The sequence below is a fragment of the Brachyhypopomus gauderio genome, chromosome 1, assembly GCF_052324685.1.
Source record: "Brachyhypopomus gauderio isolate BG-103 chromosome 1, BGAUD_0.2, whole genome shotgun sequence".
Classification (NCBI taxonomy): Eukaryota; Metazoa; Chordata; class Actinopteri; order Gymnotiformes; family Hypopomidae; genus Brachyhypopomus; species Brachyhypopomus gauderio.
Genome location: NC_135211.1, coordinates 8,021,399 through 8,041,703, shown reverse-complemented (window position 1 = coordinate 8,041,703; position 20,305 = coordinate 8,021,399).

Below are 20,305 nucleotides of genomic sequence, written 5' to 3'. Positions count from 1 at the left end.
TCTTCAGAGAAGCCTGGCTTTCTCCACTGATTTGACTAGCTCTGCTTTTTACACAGGCGCTAGAAGCTATATTTTTTTCCCATTTCCAGCAGAGCTGCACAGCTGTACATGATTGTATTAGTATTAGTGTAACACAATTTCATGCTGGCTGAAGTGTGCTTATTTGCACACTTTGTTGAGATACTGTGTGATGTTTTGAGTATGTGAAACTTTTGGAGGTTGAAATCAGTAACCTAGATTTGTGATGGGCAGGATGAGCGAAATAAAATGGAAGCGATCACGCTAAGTCTCAGGGAAAATGGAAGGTTTAATAGAAAAGTGCGCAAACCAAATACCCGTGACATGATCCAAATGAAGGATATAATGACCAGCGGTCAACTGGTACAAAGACAAGACATATATAGACAAACAAACGACCCTCAGGTGAGACGGATTGTGGGCCCCGCCCACCTGAGGGACAAACACAACAACAGGACAGCTGCCACTGTGGACGGAGGCAACCAGTATGGAGCCCGCCGAACCGTGACGGACTCCCCCACCAAGCCACACTCCCCTCCACTGGGTGTGGCACACAGCGGCAGCACACGAAACAAAGGGGCGGCAGGGCAGGGACAAGGCAGGGACCTGCTCCCTGCAGTCCTGGAGCTGTAACCAACATACACACACAGATAGGTTAGCTCTCCCTCATTGTGTGTGGTCCTGGACCGACTGGGCCATCAATGAGATGACAACCATGCCCCAGTTGGTCACAGGGCCATCGCACCCTAGCAGGCATCTGACCGCTGAGCCCCCCATGGTATGCGGACGCTCCCCACATGTCCGTGGTGCCTGAGTGCGCAGGGTGCCTCCCTGGGGCACGGCTACTTCACCCACTAACCGCTCCAGGCTACCTTACCTCTCGGAGCTGACCCCTGCCCTTTGCTAGGGGTCACTCCAGGCTCCTGGGGAGTCAACCCCTCCCGGGGCCACTCATCGCAAGGTGGACTCCTCCACCCAACCCAGGAGCACCAGAGACCAGGGCCCTGGGAAATCCACCACAGGAACACCCTGGTCACCCCGAGCTCGAAGGGGAGGGTCTCCTTCAGGAGAACCCCACGCTGTCTGGGAGAGCCGCCTCTCGCCACCAGGAACCAGCACACAAAGCACTTCACAACCATGAGTATACATATAGGCGCCGAAGTGTGAGGACAGGTAACAATGGCTCAACACACGTCCAGCCATACTACACACACACACAACACAAAACACATAGGCGCCAACATATAACACATACACGCATAACCCTGACCATTTAAACCCCACTACACAGGGTGAGAGGACTCCTTCTCAGCAAGAGGTGACACCCTATTACACAAACCCCCAGGCATACCAGGGGCACCTACCGGCTCAGGAATCCCTCCAACTGGTCAGGGCCTCCCGGAACTACACCCTCCGAGCCACATCCCGTGGCTCGGGACCCCATAGCCCCCCCCAAAAAAAAAAAATTTATGTGGCGGTCCCTCTGGGGAATTATACATAACAAAGCACGCAACATGCTAGGACAAAACGAACACGAAATGACAAAATACAGAAGACAAATGGAAAGGACCCACACACACGCGCTATGCAAACCGCGACACACCCACTCCGGCTCGCAGTCGCTCCCTACTTTCAACACGGAACACACGGGGAGCGAGGCGACAAAGACGAGTGATACTCGCGTCACGCAGTGGCGGTTCTAGGGGTGGGGCCACAGGGGCATTGGCCCCAGCTGAAATCTGATTGGCCCCCTGAAGTACCCCTGTCCTGTCACTCGTGTCCTTTGCCCGAGAGCGATGATCATCAGATTATAGGTGGATGCAATTCCATACCCAAACACTAGTGGCGCCAAATCGGAATGTCCAGCGTGAATAAAGCTTACAGAAGAAGATTTGCACGATCCCGCGGAGAAAGTTTTTCTATCCACAACCGATGACACTTTTAAATTGGTTGGTAAGTCATGAATCCATGTTTACTCACAGCTGTCACGTAGCTTAAGTCTGATAAACATTAAATTAAGATGCAAAGCTAACATTAGTTAACAGTAGTGTTAACTGAGGCCCTACTTGTGTTTAGACATGAACGTTAGTATTTCGCTAATAAATGTAATGCAAATTCATGAGAGAGAGAGAGAGACAGACCCTCCAGAAAGTCACGATGTTGCGATACGCAACTTCAAGCAAACCCCGCGAATTCAGGGCGGTGTTGCAACTTCAGCCAATCACCGCAACTTTCTCGCAAATTTGACCAATCACTGATGTCGTCTTGATGTGACGTCGACAAACTCTCGCCTTACTTCCGTATATACGTTCAAGAGGAGCAGACTGAAAGCAGCATGAGCGACGAAAATAACGGCAAAAAGATCGGGAAAAGCAATATCCCAGTACACTACATGAAAGCGGGGATAAACTGTTTTTTTTGTTTTCAGTGTTTTATTGTTTCACAACGATGGGTTCATACATGTATTTCCAACAAGTTTAATATTTCTAGCACCAGCCCATCCACTCCAAGAGATTTTTCATAGGAAAGTCTATTTCTGCCACCGAGCTGTTGCACTTCGAGTGATCATTTCAAGAAAGTGAGAGGGATCATTGTGCATTCTCTGTCCCAACACCTATGTTTCAGGGGGCGGTGCATACAAAATCTTGAGAGGGATCATTCCTGCCCAAACTATTTCATACCACATAGAGCACATATGTCAAAGTTAAGTTAAGAATTGATTGTCTATGGCCCCCTGGATGATATTTAATTACTATTACAACCGGCCCGCAGGCCACAGACGCCCGATGGTGTTTTGCACGCACAAACACTACATTCCCCACAATGCAATGGTAGCCCGCAAAGTCACTGCAGCGCACGCAAGCGGCGAGGGTCTGAGATAAAGTTTATAAGTTTAAACTTTGAACTGAGAAAAAATTTAAAGTCAGAGATAAAGTTTATTTATCTCTGATCCATATCTATGTTTACTAGTTCGCTCTGGCGCAAACCACTGGCGATCGATCTCGATATAATACTTAATTTGTGTCCATTTTACAGGCCACCCGGTAACAACTTACGTTCGCTAACCCCCCCCAACAATTAATGTTCACCCCCTCCAGGTTCAAATCTCACTCCAAGCGATCTTGAAAAGTTGGCAACCCTGAATAAATAGATAAATAGATAATTAAAATGGACTACTAAATAGAGGAAACCATACATTTACTCCCTGTTGCAATGTACTCACAAAAAAGCAAAAACACACCGCAACTTCCATCGCAATTTTTTTGAAAAACACCCGCAACATCAAACATTTTAGCCTGCAACAATCACAAAAAAGGCCCGCGAAATCCTGAGGGGACTGGAGAGAGAGAGAGAGATAGAGAGAGAGAGAGAGCAGTAGAAGACTGTAGACCAGAGGCTGGTCAGGAGCATGGCGCATAAGTTCACTGAATTCGTACACCTCATAGTGATGATTTTCCATAACTTTGATGTAATCAAATCAAATCAAAGTTTATTTGTATAGCGCTTTTAACAACTCAAGTTGTCACAAAGCAGCTTTACAGGGTTGGCTTACATTTTTATTGGTTCGTATATTACCACATCTACCACAACTCACTTTATATTTTAAGCTTTCAAGTCTTCCCTTCAGTTTTAAATAAATAATAATGTGGTCTTGTAGACAACATGGTTTCTGGTGAAGAGTTTGTGACATATATTTGTGTTTTAGCCACAAACTGGGACAGGATTCTCTCTGATAAGGACAAACAGAGTGAAGTTGATGACTTAACTCCCCATTCTACTGAGCCACCAATCAGTGCTGATCCTACAGCAGGGATGGGCAACTTCCATGATAAAGAGGACCAAAAATTTTTCAGCACTATTATTGGAGGGCCACATGACCACGCACTTCAAATAATTGGATATGAAAGACACTACAAATTATTCTCAATAAGAACACATTTTCAATGAATTCAGATCTGTATGTTTATTCAATCAATCAATCAAATTTTATTTATATAGCACTTTTTACAATAGTTGTTGTCACAAAGCAGCTTTACAAGTGCCGAGTCCTAGCCCCCAGTGAGCAAGCCAAAGGCGACAGTGGCAAGGAAAAACTCCCTAGTTTTTTTGCATTAGGAAGAAACCTTGAGAGGAACCAAGACTCAGGGGGGGAACCCATCCTCCTCTGGCCGACACCGGTCACCATGACAACAACAACAACAATTTAGACAGAAAGAAGAGAAAGAAAAGGAAAAATATGTAATAATGTCCATCATGATGTATGCATCCGGTTAGGCAGGAGGTGGCTGGCTCAGGATGGATCGCTGGTCTCCTCATCTCATTATTCCTCAAGCAGGCGGGCAGCCATGTGGAGAAATGAAACAGGGAAAATTAGCTCTGTATGAGGACATATACAGGACAGGTAAAATTATAAACATTTCCGGAGTGTGGCAGCAACTCCGGCATTTAGTTAAATTATTACAGCCTAGCTAAAAAGGCAGAACCAGAAGGTAACATAGGCTTGGGGGCATTCTGAGACAATGGCATCCGTCCACTGCACTGTCAACAAACTTGAGTGACCACGAGCAGTGACAGGACGACAGCACCAGCGCCCCAGTCTACCATAAAACCCTTCGTCTATGAACCCCTGGATCTGTACTTTTATCTAAGGGGGGATATTAATTATCAAACGCTAAACTAAATAAGTGGGTTTTCAACCTAGACTTAAAGATTGTGACTGTTGCACCAACATACATCTATTTTCTGCATATAAATGCATTAACATGTCCTTAATAAGCAACAAAGACAAAACATTTGCTTAATAAAAAAGTGCAAAAAGGAATTTGAACTCCTTCATATCAACGAACTGTAACACGTAGCGCGCTGCGGAGCGAGGAGGCGGACACAAACGCTGAGAAGAGCGAGATTTAATAAGGGGAATTCCATAGGCGAAGTCGTTTGTACAGGCACGGGTCAAAACGGGAGAGCCGTCCAAGTGGTCAACAGGACAGGCAGGAGTCGTAACAGGAGAGCCATTCACAACGGAGATGGAAAATACCAGAACAGCGATGACAGATAATGCACAAAACTGAACAAACCACAAATAACCGACAACGGGCGAAACACAGAGATACAAGTACACAGAACTAAACTAGACACAACTAAACACAATGACGACACAGGCGTGGCAGACAGAGGGAAACCAGGACAACAGACACGCAGGGCGGGATAACCGGGCAAGGAACAACACCGACACGGGCAGAGTTGTATAGTAACGAAGTAGAACTACTTCGCTACTGTACTTAAGTACTAAAATGCTGTATCTGTACTTTACTGGAGTATTGTTTTTTTCTCCTACTTCCATTTTTACTTCACTACATATTTTCCATCAGTTTAATACTTTTACTCTGATACATTTTTTACGTGTTACTCGTTACAATTATAAACGTGTTAGCTGGCGCTGTCACCGTGTCAAGCGATCAGGCTGTCTTATGAGAAAACTGCGCATTCTCCAGTCGCATCTCGTTGACTCTGCTGCTGCCTTCACTGAACACTTGAGCTTCGTAATTTAGGTTCACTCGACACGTCGTGACTGCCGCAAGGGTCCGCGCGGCAAAAATGACGCAATCGCCTGCGGCTCCGCCCATGCGCGTTGACCACACGCGCACGGTCGCGTCGCGAGGTCGTGCACCTCTCGATTTTTGTGCGTGTGAAGTTACAAGGTAGAATTCGTGCACTTGTACGGCACTTTGACGGTCAATTTTCTGTATTTTCCAGCACCTTCAGCTTAATTTACATATTTATACAAATACACATATATTCCAAATAATTCGCTTTTTATCTCATTAAAAGAGATTGTACCGTGTTTGGTAACAGCAGAATAGCGCAGTAAGCACTAGTTAGGTTAGATATCTTAGCTAACTAACCTAATTATGTTCATGGCGTGCTGCAGAATTCACTTAACATTAGCTGGCAATAAAGGCGACATGCTGACTAATCGTGTCCATTCTTATAGTGTAGTGTTTTTATAGGGAAAGGGCATTTAATGAGGGTAAATGCAGGGCAGTAGGCTCACCCTTAGAATCCGACAGACGGATTTTACGTCCAAAATACACCTCGTTTTCTCAGCTAAATTAAGGCAAATTTGTACTTCTGCGTCAAACCTACGACATAGCAAGACATAGGTTATCTGTTTTTTTGTGTACGAAGTGTTAACCCCAGTTTTTTAAGTACATACAGAACACTTGTACTTGTGATCTTTGACATCTTTGATTTGTAAGTGATATATAAAAACTAATGATAATCAAACTTTGATGGCTTTCTTTAATTAATTCAAAACACAATACTTGTACTTTTTACTTTCAGTACTTGAGTAATAAATTTTAGACTAAACTACTTGCAATACTTAAGTACAAAAAATGCTGAATACTTCTGTACTTCTACTTAAGTAAAGTTTTTAAAGAACACTTCAACTTCTACTCAAGTCAATGTTTTGATAGAGTACTTGTACTTTTACTCAAGTATGGGTCTCGAATACTTTATACAACACTGGACACGGGAGAGGGGGGCGTAGCCCTACGTGACAAGAACAAAACAGTCCTGCTCTATCAGTTTTTTTCTTTTAATTATTAAATTATTATTGATCTATTTGCGGGCCGCACTGAGTGAGGGCCGCCAGTTGCCCATCCCTGTCCTATAGGATCTGATGGTAAGAGGCTACTTGGAAAGTAATAACTGATTGCGTGTGTATTGTGACACTAGGCTTATGTTAAATAATTTGTCATTTGCTGCTTTCAGACATCTTCCAGTGTGGTGCACAGAATCCTGTGCAGACGTCAAATGATTGTTCTGCTCCTGTAGGACCTGATGGTATGCTTTTCATTCTGTTAATTCTGTCTTTAAATTTCAGTGAATTATGCACTCATTCACTTACTGTTACTGAATGCCATGAAAGTTAAAAGTTGAGGGATATTAACAATTGACTGTGTGCTATTGTGTGCAATGATGTTGGACAAATACTTGGCCCCTCTATGAATATTGTGGCCCCTTGATGGCCCCTTACTCAGAAAAATCCTAGATCCGCCACTGGCGTCACGGTTTACAGGGACGTGTCTCTCCGGCTCGCAGTCGCTCACAACAGTCAACTCAGACTACACTGAGAGTGAGGCGACAATGACGAGAGGCTCTCGCATCTCACACACACACAATTCAAACATGTGCATGCAGCACACTTCGGTCCCAGTGTCCACACACATTACAACAAAAACGCATGTCCGCAAAAAGAGGAGCCTTACGGAGGTCACACTTTGGTCCTTGCCGTGTTACATAACATACACCAGACAAACATTTAAACACAACGGGACGAGTGGTGACCGACCCAGCTCACTCTCTCACGAAACATACAACATATATACAACGCGCAGACAAACACTTACCACGAGACATGACCATGAACGAAGTAGAAACAAAAAGGAGACTGGCAGCTTCCGAAAGTGGCTGGTCATTCTGTGACGGGCAGGGTGAGCGAAATAAAATGGAAGCGATCACGCCAAGTCTCAAGGAAAATTGAAGGTTTAATAGAAAAGTGCGCAAACCAAAAACCTGTGACATGATCCAAATGAAGGATATAAGGACCAGTGGTCAACTGGTACAAAGACAAGACATATATAGACAAATGACCCTCAGGTAAAATGGATCGCAGGCCCCCACCCACCTGAGGGACAAACACAACACAACAACAACAGGCCAGCTGCCGCTGTGGACGGAGGCAACCAGTAGGGGGCCTGCCGTACCGTGACAGGATTGAGGCATATTGGGTGCTTCTGCCTCAACACAGCTACACTGGCAGAATTCATCCTAGTACCCCCAAGGTAGCAGCCAAGACCCCAAATAAGGCATCTGTTTACAATGCTGAAAAAGAAGCTGGAACTCATTGGTGCCATAGCTAAACTGTCTACTGGGTATAATGTTTTGTTACTGTTATAATGTTTTCTTTCTGAATTGAATAATGTAGCCCACAAGCTTACAGAAAAAGTCTCTTATGCACAAGGTGGACCATACAGGAGAGGATAGAAAAGAGGAGAGAAAGAAGGGGAGAGAAAGGGAAAAGACAGAAGGGCAGAAAAAAACCAGCTCAAATGACCACTGCAATGGTTCACCATACAAACATACAGCACAAATCACTGTGATGTATGTGTATGTGTGATTGTGTGTGTTTATGTAAGTGTAACATAGGATAAATGCACAGAATACACTTACTAGCGAGGATAGAAAACTGTGACAACATTCCCCCAGAGGCCAGAGGCAGGCAGAGAAAGACCAGGGAATCCCGCCCGCCCGTGGCCCCTCCAGGAGCAGTGGAGTCCCAGGGCCGCACTTCCCAGTGACCCCCGCATGCCAGCCCCAGCGGCTGGGAGAGGGAGACCCCAGACAGTACCCTCCCAACCACAGCGCGCAGGCCCAGAGGAAATAGAGCCATCCCCCAGGATGCCCCCAACCCCCCCCACCACGGGCCAGCAGCAAGGAACCAGTGTCCCATGCCCCCGAGAGCCTCTCATCACCTGGCAGGTCCCCCCTCCCGCCAAGGAGCCCCGAGCTATCCTGGACCACAACAGCACAGGGAAGCATGCCGACCGCCATGCTGGAGCACTAGGCCGGGCCCCAAAACCCCAAGGCGCCCCTCCACAGTAGTAAGTAACCACAGGAGAGCACTAGGCAGGACAATCCCCAGACCCAGAACCAGCTGTCCTCACACACACACTCAACCTCGTGAGAGAGGAAATATCCTACTGTGTGCAAATTGGTATATGAAATAAGCAGAGTGTAAGGTTTAAGGGATATTTATGTATAGGTATCAACATAAAGTGCAGCACATTAGTGACATGTGAAAGCAAAGGGAGTGTGTTAGTGAGAATTCTGGATCCGAATGGTCTGTAGATAAAAGCTCCTCTTTAAGCTTTCAGTGTAGACTATGTAGCAGCAGTGATGATTACTTTAGCCTAACCCCAGAACATTCTGAACAGTCTGTGTGGGTGTGGAAAGTGTCCTTCTTGATTTTCAAGGCTTGCAATCTAACCCGCCTCATGTAAATATCCTGTAAAGAGCTAAGTGTGCATCTAGAGTGTTGATTTGTAATATCAAAGAGGATGACACAGGACAAAGGTATGAGCTTGCTTTGTTCTGAACCTCATCAAATCTGGGTGAAGCTCCATGACATAGTGGTAGAACATAGTGAAGCAGAAGAACTAAGGAAATATTGAGCATTTATAGGAAAAAACAAATATTTTCACAGGAGACCCAAAACCTCAGACGAGGGTAACAATGAACGACATCAATGAACAATGGAATGAACAAGAACAGACCACACCCAACAATAAGAACAAAAAAACAATTATTAAATACACAGGTGAACAAGACAGATGAGCACAATAAGGAATACATAACAGGTCACAGGGTAGAGACAAGATTAAAAACAAAACAAAGACCACATGGCAGTGTTGCCATGGGAACCACAATGCCAACGTAAGTTGTTGAGCGGGGGGGGGGGGGGGGGGGTGACCGGAGGGGTTTAAAATGGACACAGTGAGAAAAAAAACAGATTTAAAGTGTGCAGAAACAGTCTGAATCGTGGTTTGAAGTAACCTAGGTTTTTCGCCGGGACCGAATATTTTTTTTTTTTTTTTTGTAAATATATTTTATTCAAGAAGGCACAAAGTAATATGCAGTAGAATACAATATCTTGAATTGAATTTGTTTTCTTTCAACAGACAAACCCCACCCACCCACAACACCCATATACTGCTATAAGGAATAAATAAATAAAATAATAAGTAAATAAACAAATATAAAATACAATTTAAAAAAATAATATATATAATAATTAGTGGTGGGACTTTAACGCGTTAATTTCGAATAATTAATTACAGGAAAATTAACGCACTAAAAAAATTAACGCATTTTAACGCACGATACACTTTTGCATCATGGAATGTTTCTCAGTGCACGAGTTCCAGGCGTACAGATTATATGGACGCACGATAAGATGAGCATGATGCAGATGACTGAAGAGGCTACGCTGGTGGATGGGAAATTTAAATATAAGAAACTTCCAGATGGAAGTTCAAACAAAAATAGTGTTATTTACACTTTATTTAGGAAGGAGTTCGCTTATCACAGGAGCACTTCCACCCTTCGTTACCACCTCAACGCAAAACATGTTGCAGCTAAAGCTGGGCGTACACTGTACGATATTTTAAATCGTGTACTCAGCTCCAGCTCAAACTGTACGACTAACTCGTTGCGGAGAGTCGGCTCGTGGAGCTACTTCAACAGTGCGATACTCTCACGAGGAGCGATTTGAATTTCAAACATGTTTGATATTCTTGCGACGCTGCGATTTCTGATCGGGAGTTGGTCGTGAGGTGTGAATCGCTCCTCGTTTACCTGTGTAAACTATACGATGCACGACACGCGATTGAGCCGAAACGAGTGAAAAATCGGCTGAAAATGGGCCAAAAATCGCACAGTGTACGCCCAGCTTAACGCGCAGGTCAGTAATGATAACTTAGCTGCTAAATGTATTCCTAGTACGATAGGGTGACCTAAACGTCCGCATTTCACATCCTGTCCCGGTCGTCCCGGGTTTTTTTTAAAGTGAGGAAATGTCCTGGTTTTTTAAAGTACCTTCATTGGACCATTAAGACTGGATTAAATTTTCGCGAGTGACCGTAGCGCGCGACTCCGCACGCATTTATACATGACGCGTCATATTATTTGTGTTGTTCGCTCTCTGTGGTCGAAGATAAAGGCTTACAAGAAGCGCTGCACATTGCGTCAACTGATGCAAGTTATGAACTACCGTCCAGGGGTGAGTTTCCCAAAACGTTCTTAGCACCAAGTACTTCTTAACCTCGTACGTAAGAACGAGGGAAAAAAAACAGGTTATTGTGAAAGGGAAGTAAAACAGGTTATTGTGAAGAGCGCCACAAATGTGGCTCTGACTGGGGATCACTGGACCTCTGTTAGCAACAAGAATGATCTTGGTGTGACAGCTCATATTATAGATGATGAATCTATAGATGATGAAGATCCAGTCATTTGCTTTGAGCATGCAGAAGACCACTTCTAGGCACTATGGAGATGCCTGTGGCAGAGGCCTGGGAAATTTAAGAAAAGTATACCATCTAAAATGGTATTAAAAAACATCTTCTGATGTACTTCAATTCTTCCAATATCCTGAGCAAAACTCCCAAAATTAAACAACATTTTTGGTCAGAATTTCCAATGTTCTGAACTGTTTTCTGCACTCATATATTGGTCTGTGTAGTAGACTGGTGGAAAAATAAACAAGATGTTGAAGTTTGATTATGTTCATTGATTCATTCATCATTCAAACTTAAATTAATATTTCTCATGTTAAATACTGAAATGCGATTAAAATGCGATTAATTTCGATTAATTAATTACAAAGCTTCTGATTAATTCGATTAATTTTTTTTATCGCGTCCCACCCCTAATAATAATAAATAAAAGAAATAAGTAAATAAATGAATAATGATGACAGACAGTGGGGGAATTACCTCATTAAGCAAAATGAAGTACATATAAAGTATATATATCAGGGCTCCATAGCCTTATGGAAGGGTCTTGAGATTTTTAAAGTACTCAATCAAAGGATCCCACATCTTGTGAAATTGTCGTGTTGATCCTCTAGTGAAATATTTAACTTTCTCTAATTTCAAGAAAAACATTAATTCAGTGAGCCAGACCGACATTTTGTCGTTGTCGTTGTCTGAAGAGAGTTAATTATATTTGAGATGTTTGCAATATGTCTCCTCCCATGCATAGGGTTATGCAAAATCTTCTCCAGTCCTGAATCTGCTGGAGATGTAGGAAATGTTGGACTCTGGCTTTGTATGAAATGACGGACCTGAAAATATCTGAATAGGTCAGATTTTTGTAAGTGGAATTTGGCTGAGATGTCAATAAAATGAGCAAAAATACCATCTATATAAAAATGTTCACATGTATCCAAACCTTTCCTCCTCCATAGAGTGAAGGTGTGGTCTGTTCTGGCAGCAGGGAAAAGGTGGTTATTACAAATAGGGCTGTATATGGAGAATTCTTTTAGTTTGAAATGTTGTCTAAATTGCGTCCATATCCTAAGAGTGGAAGATACCACAGGGCTAGAAGTAAATTTAGAGGGTGAAAGTGGTAATCCAGTGGTGACCAAAGCAGAAAGTGAGGTAGAGGTGCAGGAGTTTACCTCAATTTTACACCAATCCAGCTGTGGACTCTGATACCAATATATGACCTTTTGAATATTAGATGCCCAGTAGTAGTTTCTCATATTGGGTAGTGCCAGGCCACCCTTATCCCTAGGCCTTTCTAAAAACTCTCTGCGGATTCTAGCATTTTTATTTGCCCAAAGAAAAGAGGAGATTAATTTATTTAAAAATTGGAAAAAGGAATTAGGCAAAAAAGTTGGGAGACATTGAAACAAATACAAAAAACGGGGTAATACATTCATTTTTATACAACTAACTCTACCTGGAAGAGATAAATAAAGACCAGACCATCTCTTAAAATCAGCTTCCAATTTAAGCAAGAGAGGTTTAAAGTTCTTTTCATAGAGATCAGAGAAAGCACGGGTGATGTGTATGCCTAAATATTTAAATCCAGACTTTGACATATGGAAAGGGGACACATTGTCTGGTAACTGAAGAGCCAAATTATTAATTGGAAAGCATTCACTCTTAGAAAGGTTTAATTTGTAACCAGAGAAAGTCCCGAAGTCGTTAAGGATATTGACAATATTAGGAATACATGATACTGGGTCAGAAATATACAAAAGCAAGTCATCAGCATATAAAGAGATTTTATGTTCGGTTCCAAACCTACGAATACCAAAGATATTGGGGGTGGTCCTAAATCTAATTGATAGAGGCTCTATAGCTAAAGCAAATAAGAGTGGGCTGAGAGGACAGCCCTGGCGAGTACCCCTTGAAAGAGAAAATAGTTGAGAAGATATCTTGTTTGTAATTACTGATGCTTTGGGTGAGATATATAATAAGCGAATCCAGGATATAAAGTTTGAGCCAAAGCCAAATTTTTCCAGTACTGTAAATAAATAATTAAATTCCACTGTGTCAAATGCTTTTTCCGCGTCCAGAGAGACAACAACTTCGGGAGTCTCCCCGGACGCAGGAGAATGAATGACATTTAAAAGTTTACGAATATTTGTAAAGGACTGACGACCCTTTATGAAACCAGTTTGTTCTGTTGAGATGATATTGGTTATAACGTTCTCTAGTCTAGAGGCTAGCAGTTTGGCTAAAATTTTTACATCAACGTTAAGCAAGGATATAGGTTGATATGACCCACATTCGTTTGGGTCCTTGCCTGGCTTTAAAAGAAGTTAAATGGAAGCTTCTGTTAAAGTTTGTGGTAAATGATTCTGATTGAAAGAGTGGTTAAACATCTCGAGTAGCAGAGGAGTGAGTTGGGGAGAGAACTTTTTATAAAACTCAACAGTATAGCCGTCCGGCCCAGGTGATTTGCCACTTTGCATTTTATGAATGGAGTCTACAATTTCCTGTAACTTTATGGTTTCTTCAAGGTTGTCTTTGGCCTTTGTATCTACTTGTGGAATATCAATGTTGTCTAAGAAATTCATCATATTTAATTTATCATGTGGGGAAGATGATGTATATAGTTTGAAATAAAAATCTCTAAAAGTGTTGTTTATCTCTAATGGGTCTACAGTCAAGGATTGTGAAGTGTTACGTATCTGAGGTATTAAGCGAGATGCAGATCTACATTTAAGCTGGTAAGCCAAAAGACGACCTGCTTTATCTCCATGTTCATAATAATGCCCTTTTAGCCAAAGCTGGTGTTTTTCTGTTATTTCTGTAGATAATAGGTCATACTGGGTCATCAGTGCAACCCTTTTTTTATATAACTCAGGTGTTGGTGTAGTAGAATAATGTTGGTCAATGTGTCTTATTGATTCCAGGAGTTCTTTTTCTTTTTGTTTTCTCTCCTTGTTGCGTGAAATAGAATAAGAAATAATCTTCCCTCTTATAACTACTTTAAGTGTTTCCCACAATGTTGATGGAGATGTAGAGTCAGACCTGTTGAAATATATGAACTCATCTATTGCTTTACCAATGAATTCACAGAAGTGACTGTCTGATAATAGGGACGTGTGTAATCTCCAGACTCTTGGCTGTGTGACATTTTGCGAGATTGAAATATCTAGGGAAACTGGAGCATGATCAGATTCAACAATTGTTGTATATTCAGTTTTCTTTGCAAAAGGGATAAGTGTCTTATCAATGAGGAAAAAATCAATCCGACTATATGTGTGATGAACATGTGAGAAGAATGAAAATTCCTTTTTATGAGGGTTAAAGAACCTCCAAGGGTCAACGCAGCCTGTTTTATCAGCAAACTCACCAAGAGCAAGAGACATTTTAGAGCGTGCCAAAATTCTAGGACCGGAGCGGTCAATAGCTGGGTCCATAACCGTGTTAAAGTCACCTGATAGAATAAGACTATGTCTGTTCAGGTTTGGGAAAAGAGAGGTGAGTTTATGTATAAAGCTAACATCATCCCAGTTAGGGGCATAAACAGATGCTAGTATTACTGGAGTGCTAAATAGTGACCCAGATACTATCACAAATCGCCCTTGAGGGTCTGAGATGGTTTGAGATGGTGTAAACAGTACTTTTTTATGGATCAGGATGGCTGCACCCCGTGCCTTATTATTGAAGTTAGAATGGAAACTCTGTCCAATCCAGGTCTTCCTAAGCCTGATGTGATCTGCTAATTTCAAATGAGTTTCTTGTAAAAATATTATTTCTGCGTTTAGCTTCTTTAAATGAGAAAAAATCTTTGCTCTCTTATTAGGCCCATTCATTCCCTTCACATTCCAGGTAATGAAACGTGTTGGTGTTACACCTATATCTGCCCTGACATTATTGATGTTATATGACATATGACATGTTTAGAAATGAAAAGCCTGTTGTGCACCCCAGTGTCTGTTCAATTAAAAAAAACAAAAAAACAAAAACAAAAAACACATTCATAAGAAAAGGTCCCCTTTTAACCCCAAACAAAACGTATCGTATGCCTGCCCCCAGAACATGGGCAGACTGCAGGCTCCCTTCTAACTCCTGAACCTTCCGATACATCCTTTCCTTCTAAACTGTGAAGAGCCTATGACCATTTAGCAGTGATAACTTATATTAATTGAAACCATTTCCGTATAATTTAAGTCCGTTAAACAACCATAGTCCTCATAACCAAGCAAACTGACTTAAGTAGACTTTGGCGAAAGTTCAGATTACCAGACATGTCAAAACGTCCTCCAAGAAGTAAGGTGGCTTCCCTCCATCATGCCCTGATCAGGTCATGTCAGTCATCATCGCCAACCACCTGTTGATCATAGTAAGCCTGTGCCTCCTCCGGTGTATTGAAATCGAAGGTCTTTCCCTTATGGAAGACTCGTAGAACAGCTGGATAGCGCAAGCGGAATTTTATACCCTTCTTATACAACGCTTGTTTAACGCCGTTAAACCCAGCGCGTTTCCTCGACAAGGCAGCACTGTAGTCAGGATATATTCTCAGTGTAACGCCATGGTAGGCGATTGTGTGCTGTCTTGCCCATTGCAGTAATCGTTCCTTCTCCTGGTGCCTTTGGAAACACACCACAAAGGGACACGGGGGGTGGTTAGCACCGTCGGGTTTCATGCCCACTCTGTGCGCTCGCTCCAGCACTGGAGCGGAGTCAGACAGAGCATTGTCGCCGGCGAGCTCCGTTAGCATGTTTGCTATGAAGTTAACAGTATTCTCAACACCCTCGCTGCCTTCTGGTACATTTATAATCCTCAAGTTATTGCGGCGTGACCTGTTTTCTAAGTCCTCAATGCGGTCTAAAAGTGCCGCGTTTTGGGTTTTCAGAGCGTCCACTGCAGATTCGGTTGCACAAATCTTCTCAAAATTATCACCTGCAAGTGATTCTGACGCAGTCAGTCGTTGTTATACAGAGTTCACCGTTTCTGCCAGAACACTCACCGAAGTCTGCAACGGCACCAGTGATTCTTGAATAAGGTGTTGGGAATTTTCTTCTCCGACCCAGACGGGCCCCAACACCGCCCCGATGAACCGACTGGTTTTTGACTGAGTGGTCCAAGCAAAGTCTTGACAACAAAAGTTCTTTTAAAATGATTTATATAGAATATAAATGAATGCAATATAATAGAAGCATACGTGGTACAAACTCTTCAGTGCACTGGTGCTAGTTTGCCTAGGAATCTACCTAACCCAAGTGGATCTCAGCAGTGTCCAAGCGAAAAAGCCTCCCGTCCTGGGCGATGTCCTTTCTTTCATACTCTCTGTCCATAAGTTTCGATTTGTTAAGTTTCGATAACTCCCCAATCCTGGCTGCTCTCCATGTTCTCAAAGCCCGTAGCTATTTGATCAATTAGCTTGTATTCATTGGGAACCCCCCGAGGCACTCCTATGGAGTCAATGTATGTTGGTGACCCTATGGACAAATCAAAGGCATCACGCTTCTTTCTCCCTTGGGCTGTAGCAGGCTGCGGTGTGATTTCCCTCAGCCCTATCATTGTTATTGGTGTGATTAGTCTAACCATAGCACAGATTCCTTTAGCTTTTCCTGGTATTAATGCCAACAGAGTGTGTCCTCCGCAGTACCACCAGATCCCTGCCCGGGCTACTCTCCCTATCCCCGGGACCTTCGTTGTGGTGTTACACCAGTCAGGCTCTATTTCACCCACACTTATGATTGTGTCTTTCTCGGTCAAGTTAAAACATTGGTATTGCCCTGTAAGTTTTACTGGCACGAAAGGAGCATTACCTCCTTCCAAATTTTTGACATACGGAAAAATACTGTCCAGGCTGGAACAATTTGGGGTCGTAATACTTCTCACCTTAGTTAAATTCAACATACACTGATATCCTACTGGATCTGTTTCAGGATTCAGTGGGGCTGGTGAGGTCATTAACGCGGGTCGGGCCGCTGCACAGGCCACACAACCTTCTAGCCCATTTTCTCTACTGTTTTGTTCTAGCCATGACAACCACAAATTCGAGCCGCTGTAACCGGTTGCTAATTCTATTAACTGCTGGGACGATAATTTAGTGAAATCTGTGGTTAGAGTGAACTTGTCTGCTGAATCCTCCACCTCTTCTCTTCTTCTTGTTTCTGATTTCCTACACTAAATATTACCACCGCTCCTATTATCACCGCGGCTAGAAATGTTCCCCCCCATAGCCAAGTCCATGTTCTCAAAGTTAATCCCCCTACTCTAACATATTGTTGGTACTGAGCCTCATCTGGACGTCCGACACGTCCCGACAACATGTCTCTTATTTCCCACAGTTCCATCCTAGGATGGGAGATGGTGCACCACCACCTTGGTACCGGTTGGTTTAAGTAAAGTTTTAATGATTGGTTTCACAGTCCTCCAGTCTAATCCGTCTAGTCCACAACCCAGCTTCGGTATGGCTAGTGTTAATGTTCAATGATATTAACAATGTGGCCAAGTGTTGTATGCTCGAAATCAGATCTCCTAATTCTGGCTTCTCCCTGTAGTATCTTTTGGTCACTAAATGGAATATGATGTGTGTCTGTGTGGTTTGTGTGGCACACTTGCCTATGGGCACCTTGGCTATACCTGTAGTGCCAAATGCTTGTCTGATCTGCAGAGCCACTCCAGCTCCCAGGTTCAGGTCTGCGCTCACACAGTGTGCTATAGCCTCACAGTCAGTCTCCAACAGGTCTCCTTCACCTTCCTCCCACCAGTCCTCGGCTGTGATGTACAGTCCCACCAGGATTTCGCGGGCCTTTTTTGTGATTGTTGTGGGCTAAAATGTTTGATGTTGCGGGTGTTTTTCAAAAAAATTGCGATGGAAGTTGCGGTGTGTTTTTGCTTTTTTGTGAGTACATTACAATAGGGAGTAAATGTTGTATGGTTTCCTCTATTTAGTAGTCCATTTTAATTATCTATTTACCTATTTATTCAGGGTTGGCAACTTTTCAAGATCGCTTGGAGTGAGATTTGAACCTGGAGGGGGTGGCGAACATTAATTGTTGACGGGGGGCGGGGTTAGCGAACATAAGTTGTTACCGGGCGGCCTGTAAAATGGACACAAATTAAGTATTATATCGAGATCGATCGCCAGTGGTTGGCGCCAGAGCGAACGATATGGATCAGAGATGAATAAACTTTATCTCTGACTTTAAACTTTATCTCAGTTTAAAGTTTAAACTTATAAACTTTATCTCAGACCCTCGCCGCTTGCGTGCGTTGCAGTGACTTCGCGGGCTACCGTTGCATTGTGGGGAATGTAGTGTTTATGCGTGCAAAACACCATCGGGCGGCTGTGGCCTGCGGGCCGGTTCTAATAGTAATTAAATATCATCCAGGGGGCCATAGATAATCAATTCGCGGGTCGGATCTGGACAGTTTATCCCCGCTTTCATGTAGTGTACCGGGATACTGCTTTTCCCAATCTTTTTGCCGTTATTTTCGTCACTCATGCTGCTTTCAGTCTGCTCCTCTTGAACGTATATACGGAAGTAAGGCGGGAGTTTGTCGACGTCACATCAAGACGACATCAGTGATTGGTCAAATTTGCGGGAAAGTTGCGGTGATTGGCTGAAGTTGCAACACCGCCCTGAATTCGCGGTGTTTGCTTGAAGTTGCGTTGAAGTTGCAAATCGCAACATCGCAACTTTCTGGAGGGTCTGGATGTATTTTCTGTAAAAAGCTACACTGGGGTCGGTACTTACCACCAACTCCTTCCCTGGGGCTTCTCCTGTCTCCTCCAGGTTTGTCTTGATCTCTCCTGTGGATCTTGTTGGTTCTTTTGCTGCAACACAGTGTGAAATGTGGTACCAAGTCTTACCTTTGTCTTTCCTCACTTTTACTGAGTGCTCGTTGGCACCTTCGACCTCCCACGGGCCTGTCCACCGTGGCTCGTTCCACTTCCTCTTGTGCACCTTGATCCTTACCCAATCCCCTGGCTTCACCTTCACCTTGGGTGATTCCAGGTCTTCTTCTCCTTTTTCCTGTTGAACAGACTTATTGATTTCACAAAGCAATTTGGTTAATTCTCTCATGTACTCTGACATCTCCTGTTCCTGGATTTCTATAGCTGGTCCCTCAATCCTCGGTCGAGGGCACCCTGGCATGGGTCTTCCTGTCATGAGCTGGTGTGGTGAGAGATTGTATTCTCCCGTGGGGGTTGCTCTCATAGACATCAACACTAGTGGCAGCGCCTGAACCCAGTCCATGTCTCCTGCTGCGCACGCTTTGGCCAGTTTAGTCTTAATGGTCTGGTTGGCTCTTTCCACCAACCCCTGTGACTGTGGGTGGTAGACAGTGCCAAACTTGTGGGTTAGGCCCAGCTTTTGTTCTACTTCTGCCAAGTGTTTGTTATCAAAGTGGGACCCATTGTCACTCCTAATCACTTTTGGTAGGCCGTACCTGGGAATCAACTCATTTTGCAACCATTTTATGACTGATTTTGAATCTTCCTTTTTGGTGGGTATAGCTTCTACCCACTTGGTGAATCTGTCTACCATGACCAACAGGTACCTGTACCCCCTTACCCTGTTGTCTGGCCCCATGTCTGTGTAATCGATCACAATCTCCTCAAAAGGCCCCGCGGGCACTGGGTATCCTCCAAATCTCACCCAGTATGGTTTCTTCACATTGTATGACTGACAGATATCGCATTCGCTCACGTATTGCTTCACATGATCTCTGAGGTATGGATGCCACCATAAACATTCTAATTTGGTCACCATGGCCGACACTCCGGAGTGAGTTGGCCCATGTGCTTCGCGTAGTATCAACTTCATCTTCTCTAAGGGTAAAACTACTCTTCCTTCTGGACTCCTCCAGAGTCCTTTAGTGACTGTGGCTCCCCGGTCTATCCACAATTGCTTCTCATAGACCGTGGCTTGTTCTTGGATCTGTGCTAGGTGGCTCTCTGTCAACTCAGGCATGTTATGAGTTTCCAGCAACAACAAGCTCTGTGGGTTGTACACTCCAGCAGCTTTGGCTGCTCTGTCAGCAGCTTCATTGCCTCTAGAAACAAAACTGTCATTACCCTGATGTCCCCTTACCTTTATCACTGCCACTTCCTTGGGTAACATGATAGCTTCACTCAACTCATGTACTGCTCTTAAATGTTTGATTGGCTGTCCTGTGGCGTTAGTGTACCCATTATCCATCCACCTGACTAGTTCATGGTGGATGACCCCGTGCACGTA